We start from the raw sequence: 15,034 nt of genomic DNA on the forward strand, positions 1-15,034 counted from the left end.
ACTTTCTAGATATATTTGTCCGAAAATGTAATCTATTTTTAATAATTTTTTACTTTTTTTAAAAGACAGACAGAGAGGGAGAAAAAATTAAGGAGACCACAGACCACTCAGACAGAGGTTCCTATGAATGTATTATGTTTCTAAAAGTAGCCTAAATGACTTACTCCGTTCTTTGACTCCTTCATCTAGCCATTTCTGTCCTTATATAGAAACTGCTATACCGTCATGAATTACAGAGTGACAACATACAATGGAGAAGTATGGTTGGTTTCATGCTTTCCATGTGCTATCCTCGTCGTAAAAATTAAAGTGACTGACTAATAAAAACGACGACAATAGGTTGTTTCTTGTAGTTTACAAGTTCTCTTTTAGATCTGCCATCACTGTGCCAAGTATGCCTAGAAGATACGACACTGCTGAACATACCATAACATAGTAACACGCGTTGCAAAATAAACTAGAAAGAAAAACGTCTATTTGTGAACGCACGAAGGCACATAAGGGCAAACAATACCCAGGGAGAAATAAAATATCCTAAAAGATAAGTGAGAAATATCCCACAGCTTTCACGTAACCCAGTACCGTAGTAGTTTTATTTTCTGCTCAATTATAGAAATATATGACTAGGATATCGCCAGTTTCGTAAATCTATACATTGTTGTCTGTTATAAAGCAGTCATAGAATTGTCTTGTGAATGTCTTGAGAATGTTATGCACCAGTTGTCTAACGTGTGATATTTTTACCACACCATGTATCAGGACTATATTATCCCATTATCAACTGCATAATCGTCTTACTGTGACCAATGGCAAAGAAACTTCCTGGCAGATTAAAACTGTGTGCCCGACCGAGACTCGAACTCGGGACCTTTGCCTTTCGCGGGCAAGTGCTCTACCAACTGAGCTACCGAAGCACGACTCACGCCCGGTACTCACAGCTTTACTTCTGCCAGTACCTCGTCTCCTACCTTCCAAACTTTACAGAAGCTCTCCTGCGAACCTTGCAGAACTAGCACTCCTGAAAGAACGGATATTGCGGAGACATGGCTTAGCCACAGCCTGGGGGGATGTTTCCAGAATGAGATTTTCACTATGCAGCGGAGTGTGCGCTGATATGAAACTTCCTGGCAGATTAAGCTGTGAGTACCGGGCGTGAGTCGTGCTTCGGTAGCTCATTTGGTAGAGCACTTGCCCGCGAAAGGCAAAGGTCCCGAGTTCGAGTCTAGGTCGGGCACACAGTTTTAATCTGCCAGGAAGTTTCATATCAGCGCACACTCCGCTGCAGAGTGAAAATCTCATTCTGGCAATGGCAAAGTTACACGCACTTGGTAATAGGATAACGTTGTCCCAAAACACGTTGTGGTAAAAAAAATCAGAGGATTTATAACTGAATATGTTCGGAGCGCATTTTCGTTTGGAAAGGAAGTTACTTGAAGATTGTTCGATAGAGAGCGGAAAAGTTTAAAATCCGAGGACACAAGTTGCGGTGAATAAAGTGGGTACGGAATGAGTTCCCATCCAAACTCCTGTAAGCAGTGGGGCTAGGCGATTTTCTGGCACATGTTGCATTGCTGCTAAATTTTTCCAAGACGGTGGATCCAAGATAGCGGCCATAAACGGGGAAACGGCACACTAATTTTTCAACGGGAAATTCAAATTTTGGTGGGAAATAGAGAATTTCAGTACCTCGACTAACCTAACACCCACGCCCCTCCCCCATTCCTATGATGTCACCCATCAACAAGCCCCAGGAAATGGCGGGAAACAGTAAGTCTCTGTTCAGCTGCTGGAGAGGAAGTTTGATTAGTGTACTTTATTTATTATTGGTGGGAAACTAAAGATCGCCCCTAATTGGCTCAAATGGCTCTGAGCACTATGGGACTCAACTGCTGAGGTCATTAGTCCCCTAGAACTTAGAACTAGTTAAACCTAACTAACCTAAGGACATCACAAACATCCATGCCCGAGGCAGGATTCGAACCTGCGACCGCAGCGGTCTTGCGGTTCCAGACTGGAGCGCCTTTAATCGCCCCTAATTGCAAGTCTATATGTACAGTGCTACACAACTAGTGTCTAATGTCACAGTATGGCTCGGAATACAGCTAGTGATATCCTATTGGAAAAAATCCACAATACACTTGGAGCTAGTGGTAGGCCAACTCAAAAAATAGTAACTCTGTGCAGAGTGCTCCCTTCATCTGCAAGTCGAAATAAATCTTTCTGTCCCACTTGTGAATCAGCACGAAAAAGACAAGGTCTAAAACGATAATTGAAACAAGCCCCTAAACTGGTATATGCATAGAAATTACAAAGTGTCAAAAATAACGTGAACTGCGGTGGTGTTAAGAGATCCGACAACACACCACTGTGCTAAAACCAAGTTTGCAAAGCGCATCAGCACTTCATCTGTGAAAGCTATATGCTGTGGGATGTAAAAATTCTCGTAAATTATTGGATGCTAGTCCAACGAAAGTTAATGTCTACTACACATGACACTAGTAATCACTTGTTTAACGTGCATCATGGTGTTGTATGAGGTCCCTTGCTGCCGAACGATGTGATGCATTGTGTTAGGGTGGTGATGTAGCGTGGTCAACATTCTGCAGGCACCTTTGGTCTGTAGTGTAGATGCCACGCATACTGCCAGCTGTAGGAATACCTGATGGCCGCTGGTGGAGCTCTAACAAGGCACTCAAAACAATGTTAAAAATGGCTGCTGCATGAAATTGTGTGGGCAGTTCAGATATAGTTTCACAAGATTGGTTGTGGTGCATTCCGCAGGATCCAAACACAAATAAACTTTCAGCATCATGTGCGTATGTGGACAAGAGCAGAAAAGAGCTGCCACTGGTCTACAACAACAGCATACATTTTAACCACCTGTGTGTGTGTGTGTGTGTGTGTGTGTGTGTGTGTGTGAGTGTGGTAAATGGCCTCCAGTCCTCTACATTTTTTAAATAACAGACCCTGTCTATCATTTTCACAGATAAGGTCTTACCACAGAAGCAGCTCTCTGAACTGCCCAATATCTGAGATTTCAACAGCAGCCTTCAATAATACAAATATTTTCAAAGCATACTGCCATTAATGCTAGCGGCAGAGAGAGAGGTAACATCTGTCGAAACCAAACAGTTCCTAGTAAATAAAATTCATGTCTAGAATATCTAACAAACAATTACACATTCTGGCTTCAAAGACACTCCTGAATGCTGATGGAGATGCTTTCTGCAAACAGACACATTCTGCCCAAGTGAATAATAGAAATACCTGTCTGCTAACTGTCCCTTCCTAAACATATATCCCGTCTCTTTCTGATAGCAACTGGGGAAACACAAATTTTTACATCGCTAAAGTATCATTAAAATCCTGTACAATAGTATATCATAGGATATATTTTATTTAAGTTTTGTCACAGCTATTGAAAATATATGTTCTTATCTGTTACATCTCCAAATGGAAAACGGTGATCTTGCTCCAACTCGCGAATCATATCCATGGCCGCTGCCGTCCTTTGTCGCGGCACATAGCCATCTTCCACTATGCTGGCACCACGAAGCCGGAGCCCCGACTCATCCCCCTAAGATAAAGTCCAAAATGTACACTATGTAGTATGAACATTCGCATCTTAATTCAAACAAATACTTCCAGTGGTGAGCTTCCTACTTCTTGATGGAAAAGATCACAAATACCAGAGAGGTGTAGAAGTCCAAACCACACCATCCATGGCACCCCATCAAGAGGAAAGTTGGGATACAAACACATGCATCTGAAACACGATTCCATGGGGGGGGGGGGGGGGGGGGGCTCTTCCGCTTAGCCCAGAACCTGTATAACATCTACAAACACTAAACAGACTGCAACAGCTGTGTGCTGCCGTAGATAGCAAGAGGGGCCAAGCACACTGCTGCCCAAACCACATCGCCAGTGTTGTAGCACACTAGTTGTTGCTGAGAGACAGGTAGTGTATTACGCTTGTTTTTTTTTTTTTTTTTTTTTAAAAAGAGCAACCACAGATTCACCAGATGATTCAGACGGAACTAACTTAAGCAATATCAAACAGCTCTACACACCTGCGTGACAGCATATTCTACGCCAAAGTCCAGTCTTTACTCTCAAACCTGAGAGGGCAAGAATCTTCTGGTTGTGCCCCGACTTATTACCCTCTCCACGTTAAATGGCTGGCACAGCTCATAACATCAGCCACCAATCATAGCTACAGGACTGTGTACTGCCACGAGTCACACCGCCATTGTGCATTGCATGTTAAGCGACGTGTTTAGAAAGACAATGGAATTCGTTCAGCCCTCCAGATGAGAAGACAGCAAAAGAAAACGTATAATAACCACAACACAACTGAGGAGTCACATTCCATGAGGGTGTGCATGTATGATCCTATTGAAGCCACCTGTATATGCGTTCCATCGACTCAGGCCCTCGTCGTAACATATTTGCTCTGTTATGTGTTCCCTCTGTGGCAGTTTGGTGGTGAGTGGTGTGTCACACACGGAGCTGGATGGTTGTGCCAGAGTACTCGGCGTCCTGGCGATTGCAGAGAGTTTACACAATTGACCGTTGGGCTACGGGGGCCCACGTTTTCCTGCAGTGTTGACCGTTGCTTCCTGGATTTTAGTAGGCAAGAGAGGCTCTTGTCACGTGCAACCTGGTGATGACGTGCATCAGTCCGTTGTGGTGTGCTAAAGATGTCGAGATGTATTGAACTACTTGTTAGCAGCCACGAGCAGCAGGGCAGTATTACTCATTGCCTACCTGGATTCCTGACGCTATTGGCTTCCTTGTCATTTCTATGAAATTATCTATGAAGGTCGTTTAGTAAGTACGGTACTTAAGGATTGTTAATTCTGCCCAGTATGAACTTGCCAGGAATCCAGTTTCTTTATGCCTTTCGGTAACGCCCTTGAGGCTATGTGTCCCAATCTGGAGGTTTCTGTATGCACCAAAGTGGTATTTGACAATGTTAAGCTTGTAATTGAAATCATGGTTTGTTATTATTGAGTATTTGATGCTATCTGCCATTTGCTGTGTATACCAATTACAGCCTCTATTACAGATTAAGAGGACCTAGTAGTGGTGTGCCTTAATTTTTAAATCTTGTTGGAATTATTATGTAATTATTCTTTTAAATAACGTGGTACATCGCTTCGTGTTATTACTGAGAAGGTTAACTTGCAGTGTTGTGAGTGGGTCTCACCCATAGTGAAATTTTAATAGTTGAATTTTCAGTGGCTCATTTAAGCATTACTGTATATTTAAATTTTTATCAACTTGTTTTGCTGTTTATTGTTTGGTATATGTTGACAGCCTTGCACTGGCAGTGGGTGACGCTTTGCTGTTGTGCTGATCTGGGCAGGAACGCGTTTTTTTTATGCTTCAGCAGCCTTCCTGTAATTGCACGAGGCCTAAGTGTTGGTAGGACCAGTCTGCAGATCTCCTGTTCCAATCTCAAGTTGCGTAGTATGTTATTCTTTTAGTATCGTGCCATGGCGGGGCTACCGCCGAATTAGAGAGTAATTGACTCAGTATTTTTGTTATTGTTGGGGCCATGTGGGCACGTGATCAAAGTCTTTGGGCACACTGAGCACAGAGCTTCTTGTTTTGTTTAAAAAGGTTAAGGGTTTGATTGTCATTATGATTTTAATTGTTTTTTAGGGGCCCGGTAGTTTATTTAAGTACTTAACGTGATTTATGTTGAACAGGCTTGTGGACAATCAGTGAAGTACTATTGTTGCTTAGATTTTATAAGAGGGTAGCCTTTGGGCAGATTGGCTGTATCTTGTCCATGTGGGAGCAGAACAGCCAGAGGTGATGTATGTATTTTAATGTTTGTTATGTATTGTTTGTTGAACTTATATTCAAGTCCTGTTGTGCGATTATCCCACAGTTGCGATGTAGTTGTGGGGGCTGTGTGTCGCCTCTGGTTTACTTGATCAGTTAACTGTTTGTACTAGAGCCACCACTGTGTTGTTCGGTTGACATTTTTGAGTAGTATTTGTAATTTATGTATAGTGCAAATTACCTCACACATTGTGAATTTAATTTAAAGATCTTAAACTGTTTATACACATTTTGCAAGAATCTTGGTAATTATCAGCTGACTCATAATTGAATTGTTATTAAATAAAAATATTTGTTTGGGAATCATAGATGATGTATCTAGCTGGGCCACCATTCCACATGGTTTCCTTAAATTAATTCCTATCCTTGTTCTCGACCTCAATATTGTCCTAATTTGGAGAAAAAAAGATACCCCCATTGTAACAATAATCACGAAACATACTTCACAATCCAGGAGAAGCTTCGAATACTGCATCCCAGCCCAGTGTGTGCTTTTGTGAAATGGAACAGGACTGCTGTACGCTGTGTGAGAAGTCGAGTGTGCTGTTCACTGCTGAAAGGGGTGCGTCACAACCGTTTACGAATCTGAACCAAGTTTGCTTCTTCAGCAGACACATTGAAACAATCACGGACTTGCAAGAATTCGGCGTTACTTACATTTGCTGTATGTGGCGATAATTATGGTTATCTATGTTTCCAGACGCCGAACACCTCTGCCATGCGCCCGGTCGCCAAAGAGAGTCGTCCTAGGAAACCAGCCACATATTTATCAGTGTAATTACTATTAAATATTACGATCGCCACGCCAATCTGACGATATTCTGGAATGAGCGAAGTATCGGAAATACTTCCTTCCGACGATTGTGGCTTCACAGATATCAATTTCCCATATAAATCTATATCTTAGTTTTGCCTCGACATAATTTTCGACGTAAAACTTTTCATACCACTTACGGCTATCAGTGTGTTGAAATTACAATTTTCCACATGAAATCTGTACCGCCCTTACGAACAGATATTCCTGTTCACTTGCCACCCAGAAAGTTTTCATTGGGGGAATACATGCCGCAGCAACTGTACACATACACGAATTTCAGACAAGCAGTGCTATTATCGTTTATTTGTGTATAATGTCCGAAATAATTATGGTATATCCACACTCTCACCCGCTAGGTGTCTCTATTCTCAGTTCTAGGAAATTACTTGGCAGTATGTCTTCCAACCAATTATATTCGAGAACAGAATACACGTATTTTCAATCAACACTTCTGGAAGGTCCTGCATCCCACCAAGACTACCTCATACAAGTGTGATAAACAAAGGTGCTCCCACGGACAAAATGTTAGGAAAGATATCATCAATATGGGTTGGTGTACTGTTACCTGTATGAACATTGCAGTTGATAGTGCGAAAAATAACATGTGAGGAGCCGCTTAGGAGAACCAATGAGAAAACGTTCTGTGTATCCATGATGCTACAGCTGCATTACTTTCCCTGTTTGTACACTTGAACCCTTGCATTGCTACACTCCTGGAAATTGAAATAAGAACACCGTGAATTCATTGTCCCAGGAAGGGGAAACTTTATTGACACATTCCTGGGGTCAGATACATCACATGATCACGCTGACAGAACCACAGGCACATAGACACAGGCAACAGAGCATGCACAATGTCGGCACTAGTACAGTGTATATCACCTTTCGCAGCAATGCAGGCTGCTATTCTCCCATGGAGACGATCGTAGAGATGCTGGATGTAGTCCTGTGGAACGGCTTGCCATGCCATTTCCACCTGGCGCCTCAGTTGGACCAGCGTTCGTGCTGGACGTGCAGACCGCGTGAGACGACGCTGCATCCAGTCCCAAACATGCTCAATGGGGGACAGATCCGATCTTGCTGGCCAGGTTAGTTGACTTACACCTTCTAGAGCACGTTGGGTGGCATGGGATACATGCGGACGTGCATTGTCCTGTTGGAACAGCAAGTTCCCTTGCCGGTCTAGGAATGGTAGAACGATGGGTTCGATGACGGTTTGGATGTACCGTGCACTATTCAGTGTCCCCTCGACGATCACCAGTGGTGTACGGCCAGTGTAGGAGATCGCTCCCCACACCATGATGGCGGGTGTTGGCCCTGTGTGCCTCGGTCGTATGCAGTCCTGATTGTGGCGCTCACCTGCACGGCGCCAAACACGCACACGACCATCATTGGCACCAAGGCAGAAGCGACTCTCATCGCTGAAGACGACACGTCTCCATTCGTCCCTCCATTCACGCCTGTCGCGACACCACTGGAGGCGGGCTGCACGATGTTGGGGCGTGAGCGGAAGACGGCCTAACGGTGTGCGGGACCGTAGCCCAGCTTCATGGAGACGGTTGCGAATGGTCCTCGCCGATACCCCAGGAGCAACAGTGTCCCTAATTTGCTGGGAAGTGGAGGTGCGGTCCCCTACGGCACTGCGTAGGATCCTACGGTCTTGGCGTGCATCCGTGCGTCGCTGCGGTCCGGTCCCAGGTCGACGGGCACGTGCACCTTCCGCCGACCACTGGCGACAACATCGATGTACTGTGGAGACCTCACGCCCTACGTGTTGAGCAATTCGGCGGTACGTCCACCCGGCCTCCCGCATGCCCACTATACGCCCTCGCTCAAAGTCCGTCAACTGCACATACGGTTCACGTCCACGCTGTCGCGGCATGCTACCAGTGTTAAAGACTGCGATGGAGCTCCGTATGACACGGCAAACTGGCTGACACTGACGGCGGCGGTGCACAAATGCTGCGCAGCTAGCGCCATTCGACGGCCAACACCGCGGTTCCTGGTGTGTCCGCTGTGCCGTGCGTGTGATCATTGCTTGTACAGCCCTCTCGCAGTGTACGGAGCAAGTATGGTGGGTCTGACACACCGGTGTCAATGTGTTCTTTTTTCCATTTCCAGGAGTGTATATTATGCAGATGTTCACAAAATGAATCTATCTCTCCTTAAAGTCAGATGTACACATCAGTGCGTTGGAAGCCCAATTCCCCACATCAAATCTACACTCCCATTATAGGTATACCTATGTAATCTCTTAGTAGTCTGATCTCTTCCCGCACACATGGTGATATGTCGGAACACTAACCACAGTAACATATATACATATACTTAAGAGTGAAGGAAACTGGTACACCTGCATAATAAAGTGGGTCCCCCCCCCCCCTGTGTGTATGCAGAAGTGTCACAACAAGATGTGGCATAGATTAGACTAATGCATGATGTAGTGCTGGAGGGAATTGAAATCATGATTCCTTCAGGGCTCTCCATAAATCCGTAAGAATACGAGGGAGTGGATATCTCTTCTGAACAGCATTTGTAATCCATGCCAGATATGCTCAATAATATTCATGTCTGGGGAGTTTGGTGGCAGCGTAAGTTCAAAAATGGCTCTGAGCACTATGGGACTCAACCTCTGAGGTCATTAGTCCCTTAGAACTTAGAACTAGTTAAACCTAACTAACCTAAGGGCAGCACACACATCCAGGCCCGAGGCAGGATTCGAACCTGCGACCGTAGAGGGCTCGCGGTTCCAGACTGCAGCGCCTAGAACCGCACGGCCACTTCGGCCGGCGGTAGCGTAAATGTTAGAACTCAGAAAAGTGTTTCTGGAGCCACTCTGTAGCAATTGTGGATGTGTAGGATGTCGCATTGTCCTGCTGGAATTGCACATGTGCGTCACAATGCACAATGGATGTGAACTAATGCTGGTGGTCAGACAGGATGCTTAAGTACGTGTCATCTGTCAGAGTCGTGTATGCACCTATCAGGGGTCCCAAATCATTCCAACTGCACACGCTCCACACCATTACAGAGATTCTACCAGCTTGAACTCTCCCCTGCTAACACGCAGGATCCATGGATTCATGAGGTTGTCTCCATATCCATACACGTCCATCTGCTCGATACAATTTGCAACGAGACTCGTCCGACCAGGCAACATGTTTCCAGTCATCAACAGTCCAATCTCGGTGTTGATGGGCCCTGTCGAGGCGTGGAGCTTTGTGTCGTGCAGTCTGAAGAGTACATGAGTGCTTTGCTCCAAAAGCCCATTTCGAGGATGTTTCGTTGAATGGTTCAGACACTGACACTTGTTGATGGCCCAGCATTGCAACCTTCAGCCACTTGTGGAAGGGTTGCACTTTTGTCACGTTGAACGAATCTCTTCAGACGTTGTTGGTCCTTTTCTTGCAGGAACTTTTTCCGACCGCAGTGACATCGTAAATTTGATGTTTTACTGGATTCCTGATATTCAAGGTACTCTCGTGAAATGGTTGTACGGGAAAATCCCCACTTCATCTCTTCCTCTGAGATGCTGTGCCTATCGCTATAACACCAGGTTCAAACTCACTTAAATTTTGATAACCTGCCATTGTAGCAGCAGTACAGGACCTAACAACTGCGCCAGATTCTTGTTATCTTATACAGGCGTTGCCGACGGCAGCGCCGTATCCTACCTGTTTACATATCTCTGTATTTGAATACACATGCCTATACGAGTTTCTTTCAGGCTTCAGCGTATATACATAGCGTACAAAAAATTATGATATGGCCACACACACATGAGCCAGGTGTCGTTACACGTGGTATACCGCAGCTTCCCAGTAGCGACAGGAAGATCGTTGGTATTGGCCATATCCTGGAAGAAACAGACACTGTACCAGCAAATATAACGCTTAGACCTTCCAGCGGTAGCGGTATAGGAGTGTCTGAAGGTCAGGATTAGCATGCTTTGTGTAGGTGTCTGGAATGTCACAAGGAAAGCATCTGAGGATCTACAAACAAACCATATAGATTGGAAACGGCTGAAGTTAAAATTGCTATTCTGTTGGGGGTCTATAGGGTTTGGAAGACATAGAACATTTATTAATTACTGAAGGGAGTACCTTACACAGCTGTTTGGACATTAAGTTACAATCATGTCATTCCATTGCACCTTTGGGTTACTCGATTTATTTTTCCTAAGCAAATAACATTTTGTACCCACACACATGGCATGGAAGACTACAGCTTTTGATACACAATTGTTATTGGTGGGACAACTACACATAGCATCATTTTACTTAAATAGTACTGACAGACGTTTGGTAACTATGTGACAGCCGTTTGACTCCATTGCTTTGCTAGATGGGTGGTATTTCCATCGTAAGTAGATTACATTTTGAAATTAGGATGGAGTCTATACGCACGTATGTGGTGTGGAAGACTCTAGTTTTGATGGACTATTTGTTAATGACCAGAGGGATTATCAAACATTGCATCACTGTACCTAAATAGCAGTGACTGATATTTGGAGGCTAGCTGACAATATTTCACTAATACATATTTTTATGCTTTGAATTCCACATTCGTTGCATGCAACACCTGTTGGAGCAACATTACTGTGTTGCAGTGACCTTTCAGTGATCTTAGAATGATTAAGTGACCAAAATCACGAACAGCACATCTCCATGTTAATGCTCCCCCTGTTTTAAGGACAGAAAAGAAAACAGATCTACTCTTGCTCCACGGTAGCGCATACGACTTCCTGCAGGCCAAGTGTTTTCATGGTAATTGTTACGTTATACATCCTGTGATGGCTCTCAGGATTTTAATTTTAGTGCAGCAACACCAAGCACAGTGGCTGTACTAACACTGCTGCTGTGGAAGATGGGAATGCAGAGACAGAATGTGTCGTAATTAGCTATCAACTGCCTTCGACATATCGGTCAGTTTGCTACAGATCTGCTCCCACTCTATTTGAATGAGTCCCACCTTCGTACCTCACTATATGTTCTTAATTTTCGCTATAACTTTCAGATCATTGTCACCTACTATCGGGACATTGACATGCATAGATACATTTGTGGTTAAGTGATATGTACCAGTGAACAGTAACATCAACAGCTCAACACAGCACAGTCGCTGTTTTGAAATCCTGTGAGCCCACATCTGTTTGTATTAAGTGACTCATTTGTAAAACAAAAGGTTCATATGGATGCTGCTAGGATCATATGGGTTGTCATACTCCGTACGAACATATGATAGAAAAGAAATATCTCTGGAAAAGAAGGCGTATTACTGCCAGAAACATGGGGGTGCACTAGGTCATGTATGGATGTATATAGGCAATTTTTTAAACGATCACTGTGTGAGATAGATTGGTATGTGAGGGTAATACTAGAATGATGTACCCTCCACCACGCACTGTACAGCCTCTTGGTGTGTATTAGTTTAAGATGTGATTAAGCTGTCTGGAAGTAGGTGGGAAGATCTGTGGTGGAGTCTGTTGTTCACCTGAGCGTACCTAAATCTATTGCACATTAATAGGACTAGAAATCCTGTACACTGTCATCAGAAGCGTTAGCTATCGTAAAATGTCTAGCAGTAAGCATCTTCAGCAAGCTGAAGTAGAATGCTTATGTCGGGTTCGGGTTTGTTTCCTGGAATCTTAAGGAAAGGAAAACCAACACTAGGAACTGACAAGTCGGTGAGCTAAAACAGAAGAATACGTCAAGCTCAAATTCATTTCCATAGATTTTTAAGGGGAGTGTGATCCACCCACGAAGCGAGTTATCACAAGTCCTGCCGATATGTCAGCTAGACACTGTGGTGCTACAACTTGAATCGAAGTATAAGAGGTAGTAAGATGGCTGCTCTTGCTGGAGGAAACATTGAGATCGGTTTGTTCCAGCTTGTTCCTGAATTGTTAATTGGTCTTCAGCGTACGATAGTCGTAAAAGCCTAAGAAGGTTGATTGATTCAAAATTAATAATTACTATTACACATACGTGTATTACCCATGTGGATACACTCTGCTCTATACTGAATACAGTATCATGGTCGGTTCACTATCGCGTAGGATGTGGGGGTAAAAAGAAATGAGCAGTTCTGTGATTATGTCCAGGATACCCCGTACTCTTGCAGTAGCTCAAAATTGTGAGTGGAGGTGTGAGGTTTCTGCCCCAGTGTAAATGATACACAGGACAGTGTGTAGGAAACACTGTGATACTGTTAGATGTTCGCTCACGTTCTACGACTACGAGGTGGGGATATACATTTGGGAAAGTGTGGTCACCAGACAGGTATTTTGCTCTTGTTCACAAGGCAGGCACGTTTCAGTATGCGGAAAGCATTTCCGTTCAGCCTTCAGGAATTGTTTCAAGCCAGAATGCTTAAAGTTTCATGGGTATTCTATGTAGGAATTTTGTTTTTGAAGAACTGTTTGGTTCCACTGCCCCCATAGCACACATAGGTAGAAATACACTATTGTTCCAGAGCAGCGCCGTCTTGTGTTTGCTTTCCTTTGCCAATACATGTGAGGTTAAGTGCATATTTGTGTGTTCGGATGGTACAGAAGGGCCAAACTAGAAACCAGCGGTAGGGTTTAAATTCGTAAACGATTCTCAGGCACACCATTCTACAGCAGACAACGCCGACGACCACTCACGAAGTGTACAGCAATACCGCTGCACTTCATAAAAGCACACATAGTAGCGGGTCGTAATATTCGAAGCTTCTCCTGGCTCATGAAGTATGTTTCGCCACAATTATTAACAAGGGGTGGTTTTTTCTCCCGAGTAGCTTGGTGCAATGTGGTCATTAGACACATGACACTGTTTTCCTTTGCAGTTTTCTCGTCTGTAGAACTGTACCACGAATTCCACTGTCTTTTGAAACATATGGCCTAACACTGTAATGCACAATGGCGCTGACACTCATGGTACTAGAATGACACGGTGTGGGTCCCAGAGCTGCTACTTGCAGCCGAGGCTGCGGCGGGCTCTAGCCACTTGGGGTGGGCAGGGAAATAATTTGGGATGTCCAGAAGATTCCTACCCTCCTATCGTTTGAGAGCACAGGTTGGACTTTAACTTAGGGTGTGGTGGTGCGAAGGTGTTGAGATATTGGTTATGTTAGTGTCTTCCATTTCACTCATAGATCTTTTGCGATTTTATAAAAGCGTAATGTAGTAGCAAACTCAGTCTCTTCGACGACAAGGAGCTTGCTACAACATTGGCGATGTGGTTAGGGCAACAGTGTGCCTGGCCTTGCTTGCTGTCTACGGCAGTCCCCAGTCCTATGACTGCTTGCAGATGGTATGCAGGAAGAGGTCCTCCCTGGAGTGGTGTTTCAGACAGAATTGTTGCTATCCTAACTTTGTTCTTAGCGGCGGTACCTTGGAAGGGGTGAGGGTGGACATCTCAACCTGCCTGGTGATTATGAACTTCGCTATCACGAAATAGCGAGCCCGCTCTGCAAGGAATTTGTTTAAATACAACTGCGGATGTTCCTACTAAACATTGTGCACTTTGATCTTTAGCTTAGGGGGATTCATCAGGGCTGCTGCCTGTTGGTGCCATCGTAGTGGGAGGCAGCTGTGCACCACAACAGAGGACGACAGTAGCCACGGGTATGATTCCTGAGGGATTCTTGTGGGATGTAACAGATAAGAACATTTTTTTCAGTGAGTGAGACATTACTTATTGTACCAGATTTTCATGATACTTTAGCGATGTGAAAACGTGTGTTTCCTCAGTTGCTATGAATACGATGCGGTACATACATTGAGAAAGGAGTAGCCAGCAGAGAGGTATTTTGCTATTGTCTGCAAGGCCGGCCTGCCGGCCTGTGTTAGTTAGAAGAAAGCATTTCCCACAGCTATCGGGAATATCTTTGAAGCCAGTGTGCTTAACGGTTCATAATATATGCTATACAGGAAATTTGTTTGTGAAGAACTGTTTAGTTTCGACCCATGTTACGTCACTTCTGCTGATGAGGTGCTGCGACAGCTTTTAGAGTTAACGGCAGAATGCTCTGAAAATAGGTGTACTATTGGAGGTTGTCTGTGAAAACGGCACACGCAAACACAGGTGTTGCGAATTTATGCTGTTATTCTAGACCAGCGACATCTTCTGTTTGCTCATGTCCGTCTATACTGTTCAACCGGCCATTTTAGTCACGTGAAACCATACAGGCAACCGGCCATGTCACTCACGTGAAATCATAACAGTCAACCGGCCATGGTACTGACGTAAAATCATAACAGTACTCCCCCTGCCGTCTCATACTGCAGCCGCATGGGGCGCTGTGCTGAGTGACTCGCTATAATTACACTGGCGGTCATCACATATCTTGACGGTAGCCAGCACTCGCGGCAGACCTCTG

Source organism: Schistocerca americana, chromosome 1 (genome assembly GCF_021461395.2).
Source record: "Schistocerca americana isolate TAMUIC-IGC-003095 chromosome 1, iqSchAmer2.1, whole genome shotgun sequence".
Lineage (NCBI taxonomy): Eukaryota > Metazoa > Arthropoda > Insecta > Orthoptera > Acrididae > Schistocerca > Schistocerca americana.